At 38.0% G+C, this 13,499-nt stretch overlaps 1 protein-coding gene and 1 non-coding gene across 2 annotated transcripts in view; both read right to left on the bottom strand.

Annotated features, from left to right (window-relative positions):
* RBMS3 (RNA binding motif single stranded interacting protein 3) overlaps positions 1-13,499 on the bottom strand; it is an 809,235-nt gene that overhangs the window by 645,057 nt on the left and 150,679 nt on the right. The window lies entirely within an intron of this gene.
* Positions 856-1,026, bottom strand: LOC121935810. The gene has a single exon (XR_006104854.1). It is a non-coding gene; the product is annotated as a U1 spliceosomal RNA (small nuclear RNA).

Genomic DNA, 13,499 nt, shown 5'->3' with positions numbered 1-13,499 from the left:
CCTTGAGGTCTCTTCCAACACTATGATTGTATGATCTATGATCTCTTTGAACAAATCTTGGCAAGAAAACCCCATGATTGGTTTACATAGTTTTTTTTTAAAGGCACAGACACACACACACACACACACACACACACACACACACAGAGTTTTCTTTGTGCACAGAAAGTCAATATCCTGGTACAGTCACTATTTGTCCCTTGTGTGAGAAGGCAATCCAAGAAGTGACTTGGTATCTCATAAAAACTCTAAAAAAACTTATTTAACATGCCATGAGACAATTTGTTGAGGACCCCAGACAATCTCCTCCTTTATGCTGCTAACCTCCCCTTTCAGCTCCCAGCAGCTAAAACAAAGGCAGGCCCAATGGGAAATTAGGGTGTGTGCTATTCATACTTTGCTTTTTATGTAGTGTGTTTGAGTTTTCTCCCAGCCTCCTGTTCTTGAGGTATAGACGCTGCCATCCCCCACCAAAAAAAAATCTATCAGCAGTTACTAAATATGCATCTGAGGAAGGAAACTGAAGTCTACAAAAGCTCATGCTGCCAACTTCTTTATTTCAGTTAGTCTCAAAGGTGCTACAAGAACTCTCTACATACCTACTAAATAGATATACCAGAATTCAGTGACATTGTTCACTTTGCCCACTTGTTGTTGTTGTTGTTGTTTTCTTATACATTTTCTTATATTCTCCCAATATAGGGATTCAAGGCAGTGAATAACAAGTATAAAACAATGCAAATTAAAAATAGTACAATATTAAAATATAAAAATATAAAATTTAAACACTAATTAAATGATTTTAAAAGTTAAAACAATTCTAAATGAAAATATAACATGTTAAAAATACAAACGATTATAATTTATATAGTACAACACACCACAAATTATGCAGTCGAGTTTTTGCACACGAGTTTCCCACATTTAGGGAAATCGCAGAGGTCTTTACACCCGGAGTGCAATGAATGAGCCTCATCCTGGGAAACCTATTTGGTGATCATGGTATCTCCCCTGCCAGGTAAGTATTTTCCACCTCTTACTTTACAGATATTTTATTTTCCCCTCCCTCAGGTGATGGGAATACTACACACACACACACACACACACACACACACACACACACACACAGAGCAAAGGCATGTTAAGAGAAAATTGGAAAAGAGGAGATTTTTTAGGAGTTTTTACTCTAAGCAAACAAATATTAAATTAGCACTATTAGAATCTTGTACATGAAGGCACCCTTCCTTCAGGTGTTACTTCAGAGTAGTTATAAAGTTTAAAAACATTCTTGCAGCAAATTCAGCTGAAGTTAGAAAGAAACATAGGATTTAATGTGACTAGTTACAAAGTCCTATTTTGTTGATATTATCCAAAGGCTGGATTCTCAAGGAGTAACTAGGAGTCTGGACCCCCTTGTTTAGCCTACAATAAGGCTTCTCTATAGATGATATAGGTAGGCAGAATTTCCCTACCCTTCCATCAGTTTCAAAAGTCTCTCTTTGTGCCTCATGGTGCCATTGTGCCTTCCATCATCATATCATCTGGAAGCTTTCATACCTCTCACAAACAGGTCATTCTTATTGTCACTGCCCCTAATAGATGTATTCTAACCCCAGTGTCATTAACGTTTTGTTTACCTGGAGGTGAGCCAACACCTCTCAGCTCTATTGCCCAAGATAATGGCATGGAGCCATTATTACAGAGTGCATGACAATTTCCTTGAAGTTTGCTTTCTTCTGTGATATGATAACCCTGTTTAAATATTTGAAGGGATGTCATATTGAGGAGGGAACAAGCATGTTTTCTGCTGTTCCAGAGAACAGGACCCAGAATAATGGATGCAAGCTACAGGAAAAGAAATTCCACTTCAACATTAGGAGGAATGTCCTGACAGTAAGAGCTGTTTGACAGTGGAACACACTCCCTTGAAGTGTGGTGGAGTCTCCCCCCTTGGAAGTTTTTAAACAGAGGCTGGATGGCCATTTGTTGAGTATGCTTTGATTGAGAGTTCCTGCATGGCAGGGGATTGGACTGGATGGCCCTTATGGTCTCTTTCAAATCTATGATTCTATGATTCTAGAATCATACATTTCTATGTGGTCAATGATATTACAAACTCAGTGCACAACTTAAATGGGAAAAACACGAGAATTGACTTGCTCAAACCTTTCTTTCCATCTGTTGAGCCCAGCATATTCATCACTCAGAAAATCCAATAGTGATCAAAAGAAAGATTTCATCCTTCACAAGATATTTATTATACCTGTATTTCATATTTTTTCTTCTTTTTTAAGTAGAGAGAGAGAGAGAGAGAGAGAACTGACCTGAAACCTCATTTCATCTGAAGTTTCCAAAAATGTTCTTTGGAATCTCAAAAAATGAACATTTAACTTCAAACTTCCTCCTTTACCCCAATCTCCAACCAGCCTGCTCATGTTCAGTTCCTACCTGACAAATGGCTTGGGCCCAGGATACCTAAAGGACCGCCTCTCCCCATACATTCCGCCTCGCACCCTCAGAACGTCTGGGCAGCAATTACTGAAGGTGCCTGGGGCTAGGTTAGCCTCCACCACACGGAGGACATTCTCCACGGCTGCCCCAGCCCTTTGGAATACGCTGCCCACTGAGCTCCGCTCGTCCACCAATTCAGGAAGGACTTGAAAACCTTCCTGTTCCAACAGGCATTCCCCGAATAAAATCCTGTGGGCCTCCCTCCTCTTCCGTGGCCAAGAGGTTGGGCTATGGGGCTTTTTGCTTGTTATTTTTTGTATGATTTGTTGTACTTGTATTTTAATTCTTCTTGTTCTCCTGTTTTGTATGATTGTATTTTAATCTTGTTGTAAGCCGCCCTGATTATAAGAAGGGCGGGATATAAATAAATAATTTATTAATTAATTATTATTATTACCTCCTGGTAATGGCCTAAATCTATCATCTTTTTGTGAATGTTTGCAAATGTCGAGATTTTTGTGTTAATTTTTTGAACAGACACATTGCTTCATTCCTCCTTGATGAAAGTACGTTTGTGCTTTTTTTTAGTGCACATTTGAACTGTGTGCCCAGTATTGTTTTGTGGGTGTTGAAGCAGACTGACAACATGAGAAGGAAACAACACACACCTTTTTTTTCCATTGTAGTTTCTGCAGTTTGCTCAAAGTGTCATTACACAAGAGCAATGCCTCTTCCTTTTGTGAAGCAAACCACCCATAACAAACATAGACTAGCTGAGGGTTAAAAAGATTCAAATGACCTCTCCAATGTATTCCATTTTAATAGTCTATCCAATAAGGCAACAGCTAGTGTAGTTTAGCTACATAATTGGCACAATTTTGGGGGGGAAATTCTCTGAAACATGAATTTTTTTCTGACACTGAAAAAAAATCACCAATTCACAGGAGAGAAGAATGTATTTCCTGTTTCTTGTTCTCACAAGAAAGAACAAAATTTACATCACTGGTTTAACATCTGGCACACTACTTCAAGGACATTCCTTTGGCAATGTTGTCTTGAATGGGAGAATTCACAGGTTGTAATGCCATTCCATGCATGGAAGGAGCTTTCATTCACTGATGTCTTCTATGAATGAAAGGAGATCCATCTCCTTCTATCAGTGGAACCTTGCCTTGGTGAACACACAATCATATTGTCTGACTCAGTCATAATCAGAATTCCACTGAAGTAAAAAAGAAATAAACTCCTCATGTTCAAATAGCATAAAATCATTGGCCACCAATAAAAATATGCTGAATGATTAACTTGTAACAGGTTATAGAAGCACACTTGGATGAATTTAATTTTGAAACTGATGCTTTTGATTGGAAGTGCACCATACTTTGAAAAATTTGAATGCATTGAAATATATTTTATATAGAAATAATGTTTTACTGTATTGGTAGCCACTGCAATAAAAAATTTCTTTTCCAAAATGTGAAGCAGATGACGTGGAAAAACTATAAAACAATTATCATTCAAACTATAAAAAATCTGGAGTAATGAGAGAGAATGAAAATTACAAAATTTCTAAAATGCATGGAATGGAATAACAAGTCATTTGTGATTACCTTGCAAGAAATACAATGAAAAGTCTCAAAGCAAATTTAGCTTCATTATAAGTTAAGGCACTTATGCTTTTCTATGGTTTATTTTCTTTTAAAACAACAACAAATCAAATATATTTAAAATGCCTGCTGCCACCTTCTCATTCAGCACCAAAAACTATTGTAGATGTTAAAAAAGGAAGGTAGGTCTGACATACTGTCATTGTCAAAAAAGAATTCCATAATTGACAACTGGAATAGGAAGAATTAATTTGAAAGGGTCAAAAATATTTCTCTGTGCAAATCAAAGCAATTCGTCTTGAACTATATTTACTGCGAGTGCTTTCAGCAAGTAGCCTGCTTTGATGCAATAATAAATCCAAGAAGTTTCACCCTTACTTTAATTTATTTGACATGACTACACTATATTAAATAAACCCAACTATCTGCAGAGCACAATAACATCATTGCAGTCATTATGTGGTCCTGAGAAGGAGATGTTACTAAAGAGGACACAGTTATAGTATTTGAATAATATGGAGTCCATGAACAAAAGGCAAAATGTCAATGAAGAGATGGGGGAATTGAAAACATGCCCCTTGCTTTTTCTCTGGGGAAAAATGGATGAACTTTCAACACAGATCTAATTAATGCTAGGATTGTGGCTCAGTAAGGTTATAACTCACAGAAACACATGTGTTCCATCCCAGTCAAAAGAAACATTTCCAGTTTGTGGACTTTCAGTTGTTTTGGACTCTAATTCCCATTCTCTACACTTTAATTGAAATTGTCTGTTTCTCTGTTTCTCTACCTGTTATCTATAAACATTTCACATAGTTGATCACAGTCATCAAACTTGGCATGTTATATAATGGGGACCAAAACAAGGATGGTAGCAAGGTTTCATATGATATCTATCAATATCAGGTGCCTCCCAAACAAACACTTCTGTATTTATGTATTTTTTGCTCTACAAAGCACATTTGTTAACTAATGTTGAACAAACATGATGCTTACACTTATGCCAACATCTTAAAAATTTTCATTAAAGTTTGGGACTTAGCTGCATGAAAGGTTACTTGGTTTGAGTAAATTATGCAATGAATTTGGTGGTGACACAAAATTTAAGGACTAGAGAGGCTATCTATCAAACCTAAGTGGTATTGTTCTAGTAATTTAGACCTGGAACAGATTGCCCCCCGAAAAAGCAACTTTTAGCCTCTTTGGAGATGTGGCATTCAAACAAAGATGCGCTGACACTGTGCTCTGGTCCTTTGGACCGGAGCAAAAAGGAGCCAGGATGTTAAGAGCAGGTTGTGTGGTCGGCATGGTCCCAACCCAGTTCTGACCAGAAAGAACTTGAGTTGCTCTTTCCCGCCTGTCTGCTCCAGCCCTTAGTTTATATCCAAAAACATTCACACTTCTTTGTGAAAAGAAATGTCTTCTTAATTTTTCCTATCTCTATCTTCAGTATGTGAACACCAGTATGCTTTGCATACGTTTGTGGAAAGCAATAAGTTCCAGACAACACTTTCTCCTCACCTTCACAACCATGTTGCATAATTTAGGTCACACTCTCAATTTTAAAAAACTACAGGGTTGCTTCACTTGGGGAAAAAATCCTTCAGCCAGTTTTTACTTTTTTGTTTGTTTGCTTTGTTTTAAGCTTAGCAAATGCATCCTTCAACTTCCACCTCTGTTATATTACCTTTTCTCCATTATATTTATATCACTAACAGGTTTCCCGAGAAACATATAGCTAGCTTTAAGCTAGCCATCTAGGGGTGCAGAGATGTAATGAAGTTTGCATGCTTTCCCAAGAAACTAAAAGCAATCAGTTTTCTTCTGGCACAAGTTGCAACTGAGTAATATTTCTGTAGCGTCAACAGTCTCACCATATTTAGAATGACCTCCATTTAACACAACCCTGTATTTGTTCTGGGTAAAATCTTGCCAAGACTTGAAAAATAACTTAAGCCATAAAGGACATTGGCTACTACTAGAAAGTGTTTGCAAAAACCATACTTTCAGACAAACATGGTCAAACTAATATCAAATAACTTTATTTTTCCTGAAAAAGCATACAATTCAGCAGAGGAGTAGTTGAAATGGCAGATTGCGCTTAGGTATGTGTGTGATCATATAAATAAGATTATATCACCATATAATATAAATGGTATCAAGGATTTTGAAACAAACCACTTAAAATTCTTATGAATATTTTGCTTAATATAATTACATACCATCTACTGCTATACATGACAATCACTTTTTCTACTAATCCAGTTTTGAATGTTATGTTATCACTGAAACAGTGAAGGACCTGGAGAAAAGGTGCAAGCGAAGGCAGAACAAAGTATTCCATTCACAGAGTAAAGAAAATATCCTTCAGTTGTATAGGATTTGTTCCTATGATCAGTGTGTAAGGTAGGCTTGAATTTATCCAAAATCAACTGTGCTTCAAATCAAGACATTTATTAGAACAGTCCTAGGTGAACTTCACAGACATCGTTTATTTAAAAACTGGTCCACTAGTCACACACGACATCATTATCAACATACCTCAGAACTATCTACAAATTGTTATACAGTGGTGCCCCGGGATACGAAATGATCGCGTTACGAAATTTCCGGGGTACGAAAAAGTTAGATTGGAAAAAACTGTTCCGGGTTACGATATTTTTTTCGAGTTACGAAATTTATTTCGGCGCGAAATTCAAACGCAAAGCGTGGCTAGCGGCTTTCCAGCGCTAACGGAAAGTCTTTTCGGGTTGCGAAATTATCGGGTTACGAACGGAACGGCGGAACGAATTAATTTCGTAACCCGAGGTAGCACTGTACTTCCTTCTAACATAGGTCCAAAGTATACTACATAAATAATCCAGTTTGAGACCGCTTTAACTGCTCTGGCTCAATGCTAGGGAATTCTGGGAACTGTAGTTTTGTGAGATATTTATCCTTCTCTGTCAGACAGCTCTGGTACCGCAATAAACTACAGTTCCTAGGATTCCCTAGCACTGAGCTAGGGCAGTTAAAGTGGTCTCAAACTGGATTATTTCTGCATTGTATTCAGGAACATAGTTTCTTTAGGCCATAGCCTTGATACAAGCACATCATTGAACATGTCATTCTTAGTGTACAGTGCAATAGAGTCAAAAGTACCATTGAGGATGGATCTATCCATGTGAGAGAGAGAAATGAGAAGAACAAGCAATGGTAGGAAGAGGCAATGGCAATATTGTGCCAAGATGCCATTTTGAGCAACGTTACTAAACATATTAACCATCTGTGCCACATTCCTAAATATATAAATCTTCTTAACAGATTATACTGGTTTGAACTGAGGGTGGCATTTCTAAACCAGCGGCTCTCAAGCAGGGTAAGGGTTCCAGGTGTAGTTATACCAAGTTCCAGAATCCAGTCTGTATAACCAGTGCTGGAGGATTCGGGATGTCCAAGACCAACAACATCTGGAGCCTCCTTTGTTCAGAATCACGGTCCTGAGAACTACCTGAGCTATCTACCTATCCAGGTCTCTGGCAGCAGTCTTTTTAGTTGACAAATACCCACAATGTTTGTCCACAGATAAATTTTTCACTCTTTGAGTAATGTTCTCTGCTATGAAATTGGACATGCCTGCCAGGTGAATGCACCTTTACTAAATAATTGAATTTTATGTGAAGCTATTGTAACTACTATCTTTCTCCTGAATATCTTGGACTTGGGTTGGTGTGATAAAAGATGGCTGCTTGTCATGCTCTGAATTGCTATCTACAGAGACTTGTCCTTCAATGACAAATGCTGAAAATAGTATTTCTTCAGTTCCATAAAGCATCTCCTTCTGTTTCAACTATCTTTAGGGATGTATATTTGCCAGAAGTCTGCAAACCTGCACACCAACCCTATCATGCTACTACATTTCTGTACAGCACAGGAGAAATCCTCAAGGGATTCTGCTCTTAATATTATTTCAGTTTTATAATGAAAATCCTGTTTTTCCCACCTCAGAGATTATGGAATAGTTTAAACTGCGTATCAGCATAAAGATCTCACTTGCAGTATTGAATCTTAACAAGATTCAAATGTGCTGAACTACCGCACTGCAACAAATTACTTCCTCTGAATTGTTTTAATTTTTCATTTCATACTATTCAACATTCAACTCTTCTCTTTTGCTATGTGTTTGTATCCATAATAAACTTTATTAGTTCTCTGTAGACCATGCCACTGCATTTGACTTTCAGCTGGGTCATTTTTTTTTTCCAGCAAATGAACAAAGTCCAAATAAGTTGTCTGATGAAATTTGCTTTCTTATTTTATTACGAGACAGAAAGAGAGAATACTCCTGAAGATTAATGAAGAACAGAGGTTTTCTATGTGAACTTTTGCCCTCATGTCGCCTCTGATATTTCAAGAGTTGCTATCTGTGGAAAGCCTAAATTCTCCAGGTTGGAGATCCAATTTTTGAAAATTTTTGAAAACCTATTACCAACATGTATTGCTTGATCAAGTCATATTGTACCACTGTTCCTGCACTGAAATAAAACTGTGGTACAGTACAAAATTGGCTTCCAACCATAATAGCCCCAGTTGTTTTCACTGATAATACTTTAGAACACTGCATGCTAAAATTAGCATTGTATGCCATGTTTATACAGAGCCTGGGAAAGTTACTTTTTTGAACGACAACTTTCAGTATTCTCATGGCCAGCATGGTCATTGGACACTGATTTTAATAGTGTGACCTTTTCAACCTTTAAGTTTATGAGAACCAAAAACAGAGATAATTCACACTTAACATATTTTGGGAGGTGGAACACTATCATGTATCAGGGAAACTCCCCATTATCAAGACTGAGTAATTCTTACCGTATCCAAATATTTTCATGGCACCATTATACTAGACAGAAACAAATTTATGTTCCCATGAAAAGTTAAAGTGATTTCCCAAAATTCCCCTGGTGTGCTAATCATGATGGTAGTCATCCAGCTACGTCTACCATGAGCCTAGTGAATATAAGACAGGGACTACAGTTTAGTGGGGAGGAAAAGTCCCAGGTTCAGTCCTTTGCATCTCCTGATAAAAGGCTCAAACAACAAAGGTACTTAGCTATCTGTAGGTTTTCCATGAAATTCTAGAAGGATTTCTTCCTGACATTTCGCCTGCATCTGTAGCTAACATCTTCAGAGAACAGTGAAATGAAAGTGTGTGGGGTATATATATATATAGTTGGGGGGGGGGGGCAGAATCATATCCTCCCAACCAAGGGTCACACAGAGGTATGTGTGTGTGTGTACATACACACACCACACTTCTATGCCACCACCCTCTGAAGATACCGGTCACAGATTCAGACGAAATGTCAGGAAGAAATTCTTCTAGAATGCAGCTGCATAGCCTGGAAAACCCACAGAAAACTATGGACACCAGCCATGAAAGCCTTCAACTTCACAAAAACAGGCACTGTGGAACTACGAACTGAGACCCTGGAGAACTGCTACCAGTCAGAATACCTACACTATGTTTGTTTTGGGCAGGATAGACAAAGAGTTCGGCCTAGTATAAAACAGCTTCTTCTGATAAATTAATAAGAAGAGACATACTGAATCAGACAAAACCTCTTATATAGTGGCCAAGCCAATACCTGTAGGAAGCACACAAGCAGGGAATGTGAGCAGGCACTCTCTCCCACTATTGAACCTTAGCAACAGGTGTAAAGAGGCATACCTCTTATTGTCTAGCAACAAATATAAAGAAGCAGACATGGCCCTGAATTTGCAAAGATTGAGCAGGGCTGTTGAAACATTAAACTGATGAAGGGATGGGGAGGGGAAAATGGAATTTGTCAGTACCTTTAAGACTAATGGGTTTTTATTTTAGCATGAACTTTTGTGGCTTTAAACCCACTTCTTCAGATGTAGTACAGAGTGGTATTAAAGTTTCGGGCATAAAGCATATTTACAGTGGGCCCACTGTATCAGTGGACTAGCAATCTGAAGATTTGACCATCATTGGATCACCATACCCTATATTATTCAATGGTGATATGTGTATGCAAGCATGCTGATGTGGACATGCACATGTTTCCATGCATTGAATAACAAAGTAAACAACTATCCATGGGGTGGAGCAGAACTAAACCCCCATGGATGGGAAGGGTCCTATGTATTTATGTATGTATGTGTGTGTGTATGTATTTCATTTGTATGCTGCTTTTCTCCCAGCAGGGACCCAAGGTATCTCACAGATGAAACCATTAAAAGAACAAACATTATAATAAAATTGAAAACAGTCAAAATCATCTTAAAACAGTATAAAATTACATTAAATTATACAAAAGTTAAAATGCATACCTAAAACACACATACTACATAAAAACTACCCTGGTATGATTATATATTAATCTGTATAAAGTTGTGGGAGTGGGATAAAATGTAATAGTATCAAGAAAGATGCATTTCATGTCCCTTGCCTTCAAGTGGTGGCCACCCCATAATTGACATTACCAATTTTCCCCTACCTTGCTTATGTTTAAACATCTGTATCATGCTATACCTTACACAGTTTTCTTCAATTTTTCCCCCTCTGAGAGCACTGTATACTTATTTATTAATTTGTGCTACATCCCACTTTTCTCTCAACATGGGATCCAAAGAAGCTTACATCATGTTAAAACAAAATAGCTAAAACAATGGCCTGTTACAGACTGCCAAAATAAAACTGCTTCAGGTCTCTTTGGAGGTATGCTATTTAAATGATGCCTGGGTCCTAAGAGTCTGGAGGTTGCGCCAAAGCCACACTCCATTCCTAAGCACTGGAGTGCAGCTTTGGTGCAGCTTCTGGATTCTTAGGGTGCATGCATCATTCAAACAGCATACCTCCAAAGAGACCCAAAGCAGCTTTATTTTGGCACTCAGTAACAGGCCCAAATGTAATACAAATGGTTTTTTTTAAAAAAAACACACAACAATAAACAACCAATCCAATTAAAACATAAATTTATATCGAATAAAAATACAATCAATACAAATTGACACATATTTAAAAAATAGAGTACAAGCTTTGAACAACTTCCTCTCCTGTGGCAAAGAGGATGGGCTAACAGGGGTTTATATTGTTTTATATTGCTGCTGTGTTGTTTTTATTGGATTTTGTAATTATTGTATTGTACTTTTATGTTGTAAACCGCCCTGATCTACGGAAGGGCGGTATATAAATAAAACTTTTATTTTTTTATTATTATTTAACTTTCTTCCCAAACCAGTTAAAGGCTGCATGAGATCTGCATACATGAATGGTCTTTTGTAGAGCCTATAAAAGTTTTGGTGCTATGATTCCCAGTGACTATGTTATCTGAGGGATTTGGGGAAATGTGGTTTCCAATATAGTTGGGGACTTTGGTTGTTAGCAGTGTGTGGTTTTGTGCCTTCAGGTTAACTGTAACATAAGATGACCTTATCACAGCATTCAGAGGAGGTTTGAGTTGTGACTTGCTCAAAGGTTCCTAGCTAGTTTCCATATTTGAACTGAGATTCAAGCTCTATTCTCCCACTCTGTCACAAACCACTAAACCACGCAGTTCCCTTCCTTGTATGGCCATACAATTAACTGGAACCAGGCACTGTTATGAAAATAGGTTTACATGTTGCTTTGTAACACAAGAAAACAAAATATTTTTCTCACTGGGAAGAAAGATAAAGAAAGGGTGGGGAAAAGGAGTTGTTTGTCTTGTTTGGTGCTAAGCTGGCCAGTAGTGTGAGGAGTGTCATGTATTTTCTTCATCTTAAAAAAAAAACAGCACTATTTTCCAATCTGAAATTCATTTTTCAAAGCCAAGTCTATGCGTACTTCTTCTGTTAACATTTGGACAGTAGCCAAGACTTTACTAAATATAAGGTGTCCCTCAAAATACGGTAGACATGAAGAGATAAACACTAAATCTTACTATAAATCAAAGGCCTGTGCTAGATTCCTATTTTCATTTTGGGGCTTTTCTGTACCTATGACTTGGGCAGGGGATTTATCACCTATTTTGTACTGAGCATCCCCGTGTATAATAATAATTCTGGTCGCTGTTTCCAAATCATTCAACAATGTCTGGGTATTATTATTTTCTCCCAGCTATGGCCCCAAACAGACAGGCAAATGGGGACAGCTTCCGGTCACTCTGGGGGCATGTTGTTTATATGACGCGTGCCTCCTGAGCACCCAGAAGCCACCCCAGGATCTAAGGGGGCCCAAATCCAGTCCCAAAAGGAGTGGGTACTTTCTGCTCCTATTTAGGGCCGTGGGAGGATGCACCTTTGCAGCAATGGTGTGTGTTCACCACAGCCCCAAGGTGATCAGGCTGGGAGCATCTTCTAGCCACTACTTCCTGTCCATCTGCTTCAGCCCTCTGTCCTGTAACATAGGGTCAAAATACATTGCAGAAATAAACCAGTTCAGGACTACTTTAATTGCCCTGGCTCAGTGCTAGAGAATCCTCAGAACTGTAGTTTATTGTGGCACCAGATCACTCTGACAGAGAAGGCTAAATGTCTCATAAAACTACAGTTCCCAGAATTCCCTAGCACTGAGACAGGGCTGTTAAACCAGTCTCAAACAGGATTATTTATGCAGTGTGTTATGGACCAGAGTAAACTATTGGATACAGCAATAATCAATGGGATTAGACTTTACCATATGCCATCACAGAAGAGTATTTCCTTTCAATTCTCTCTAACATCTTCTAGGAACACCTGTGGTGCCCAATCTAGGGGCATGCAGCTTCAGAATGCCATGCTCCCAGATCGGCCTGAATGCAGTTCTTTTGACCTGTCAGTTTTGGGCCTGTGTTGCACTGGCTTGGTCATATAGGTATCACAAATGAGAAGCCTCTCATTAGAAATGGTGATCTTAATTCCACACTAATACAGGTAGATACATAGGGATTAAACCGAACGATTTTAAACATACAAACAAACCTTGATTGTGGATACACAATTTTTTTTTCATTTCAGTTTCTGTTTCTCAAGCACTTTCTATCTGCAACATGGAGATATTTGTAAATGTTGGTAATTTCTTATCAAAAACATATTCACCTGTTACTATTTAGATCACCCCAATAATGCATAGAAAGTGGGAATGACATTGAAGGCATGAGGAAAGCAAGTATGACTCTGTAATTGCAGTTGTGCAAGAGAGAGAAACATCCCCAAATGGCTTGTGTGTTCATCAGCATCCTGAAATACAGTCATTTCAAAAGCAACCAAGTTCACTGCCTTTTTAATGAGCAATGCAGAAAGTAGCAGTAAAATGAGTCTTCAAACCTCTTTAATATTACTTATAGATTCTGGAAGCAATGCAGCAAAGTATTATCAGACAGCTTGTTGGAATGAGTAATGTTTTTTTTTCATCCTTCTAAAATTTTATTTTATCATCATACAATATACTCATGATTCCTATTGCTACACCACAACTTT

This window comes from Sceloporus undulatus, chromosome 6, assembly GCF_019175285.1.
Source record: "Sceloporus undulatus isolate JIND9_A2432 ecotype Alabama chromosome 6, SceUnd_v1.1, whole genome shotgun sequence".
Taxonomy (NCBI): domain Eukaryota; kingdom Metazoa; phylum Chordata; class Lepidosauria; order Squamata; family Phrynosomatidae; genus Sceloporus; species Sceloporus undulatus.
Note: the sequence above shows the minus strand (reverse complement) of the source record. Positions and strands in the feature narration are given on the sequence as shown.